The following is a 2,563-nucleotide window of genomic DNA, read 5'->3' as shown; positions in this document are numbered from 1 at the left end:
GGCTTTCCTGTCCAAGCTCTACTACTAACAACACTTGTGTAATTCTGAGAAAGTAATACCAAGTCTCACCCAACACACCCTCTTCTGCCCTTTTACACCCACCCCTTACTTTCCTTACTTATGAAATGAGAAAACTCATGGCTCTCCATGGGGCAGCCCACCCCCTAGGAGCATTTTAGAAATCTGTTGGGTTGTTCTTTGTTTTGGGCGGTTTTGTCTTCTAGCATAATCATATCTCATATTTTCAATGATTTTCCTTTTATTTTTCCTTCATATTACAGTTAGGTAATTAAAATGGTTTATTTTAATTAAGTAGGTAAAAATGTTCATTAACTATGAATTTCATTTCTGGACGCTAAAGAGAACGTTGCAAAATATTTATTATGAAAAGGAGCTTTGGGTTAGACAGAATTAAGAACTAACTGACTAGAAGATTTTAAAGGTTCTTTCTAGTCTTATAATTTACTGATTCTATTAATATGTTGAACACTAATAATGAGACAAAACACACTGATAGCGTGTAGGTGATGATCTGTGGACAAGAACAAAAAATTCTAAATCTGCTTCTGTATTTGATTAAATAATTAAATTTGTAGGAAAGCAATTATATCCTGCTGCCTAGGATGTTATATATATCGAATACTGTGTACTTTACTTTTAAGAAAAAGATTAAAATGGCCAGAAAAAAAACACTACTATAGTGGAAGCTTAGGAATACATATTCAAAAGGAAGCCCTGGGGTTAGCAAAGATTCAGCCCATATGCCCCAATCGTCAATTTCAAAACTCACATTTTATGAAATGGCTATAATGTGATATGAACCTTGAAACATTAAGATAAAGTTAAACAGACTTAGTATTCTCCCCTCCAATGCAAAACAGAAAAATTGGTGATAAATTTCTGAAAAAAACTTATAAAAATTATTAAGACAAAAAAGTGATATTCTGAGGATCAACCTTCCCATTCCAGAAGCTTTTGGGAGGATGGAGGGGTGGGTGAGAATCTTGATAACAAGAGGACATGATATTCCTTTGCCAAGCTATTCCAAAGTTCTGTAAACTATATTATTTATAAAATATATTTTTAATTGGTAGACCACCTACTGTGGGTCAGGTCACATACATAGATATGTACATACACACACACACACACACACACACACACACGTGTGCATGTGATGTAAAACTGTATTTATGGGCTTCCCTGGTGGCGCAGTGGTTGAGAGCCCGCCTACCGATGCAGGGGACGCGGGTTCGTGCCCCGGTACGGGAGGATCCCACATGCCGCGGAGCGGCCGGGCCCGTGAGCCATGGCCGCTGAGCCTGCACGTCCGGATCCTGTACTCCGCAACGGGAGAAGCCGCAACAGTGAGAAGCCCGCGTACCGCAAAAAAAAAAAAAAAAAAACCAAACAAACAAAAAAAACTGTATTTATGTTTATAGATGTATGTTTATTTATGTCATCACATTTAATCACTGTAACAACCCTTCAAGGTCGATACCATTTTCCACTGTTTCTTATGAGGAACATGAGGTTAAAAGATAACGCAGAGACTTCCAGCAATCAAGACCATGTGGAACAAAAAGCCTTTCAAAAATAAGCCTAAAAGCCTCTGAGTAAGGAGAAAAAAGCTATCAAATATTATGCAAAGTTAACTCAAAAGAAGAGTCCAGTTAAGCTTTACCTACTGACCTAATATTACATATGAAACTGATTTTTATTAAGTCCTGGTGCCTCTATATGCCAAGCACTTTCGTATACATTCTTACATGATATTTCTCATATTTTATCATATTTGATAAGATATTTATCATTTGACAGTGTTCACTAATACGTCCGTAAGGGAAGAAATGGAAAACAGACCAGTGGTTACCAGGGGTTAGGGAGAGAATGTGACCCTAAAGAAACAGGTAGCACAAGGGAGTTTTGAGGGGTGATGGAACTATTCTGCTTCCTGATTGTGGTGGGAGTTACACAAATCTATACATACATTAACACTCATAGATGAACAACGAAAGAAATAAAATGTCAAGTTAGAAAAAAGTTTAACTGCATTTCCTTAACAACATGATGCAGAAAATAGTTGATTCAGAATATTTCTCCTGGACTTCATTTCCTTTCAATGCCACAGTCTGAGTATGCTTTCAGCACATGAAATAACCTGGGAGAAACACTTTAGTCCTTTAATAGTTCTGACTTTTTATGGAGATTCTAATTAAACAACTGCAAATTTATCTTTTTTAAATTGTCAGTAAGTTCTCTTGGCATATCAACATTTTTAAAAATTCAAGTTATTATACAACGAAGTCAGACTTTACAAAAGTAACTGCCTTCCAAACTTCTTTATAAGTTTTGTTACATGAGTCTATATTTAAATTAAGAAACAATAAGCCTCTATTCACAACCATTCCAAAGTCAGAAAGGAGGGAGAGAAAATTTACTCAATATATAGTTCCATAGTGTGCCAAACATTACAGCATTCTCTTTAAACTGTCTTATCTCACTGAACAACCTCCCCACCCCTGGGAGAGAGACAGTTTTCCAATTTTATAAAGAGCGAGCA

At 36.3% G+C, this 2,563-nt stretch overlaps 1 protein-coding gene across 1 annotated transcript in view; it reads right to left on the bottom strand.

Annotated features, from left to right (window-relative positions):
• LCLAT1 (lysocardiolipin acyltransferase 1) overlaps positions 1-2,563 on the bottom strand; it is a 200,036-nt gene that overhangs the window by 158,994 nt on the left and 38,479 nt on the right. The gene's annotated exons all lie outside the window — the stretch shown is intronic.

This window comes from Lipotes vexillifer, unplaced genomic scaffold (assembly GCF_000442215.2).
Source record: "Lipotes vexillifer unplaced genomic scaffold, Lipotes_vexillifer_v1.1 scaffold717, whole genome shotgun sequence".
In the NCBI taxonomy this organism is placed as follows: Eukaryota; Metazoa; Chordata; class Mammalia; order Artiodactyla; family Lipotidae; genus Lipotes; species Lipotes vexillifer.
The sequence above is the reverse complement of the archived record's forward strand: the minus strand, read 5'-3'. Positions and strand labels throughout refer to the sequence as shown.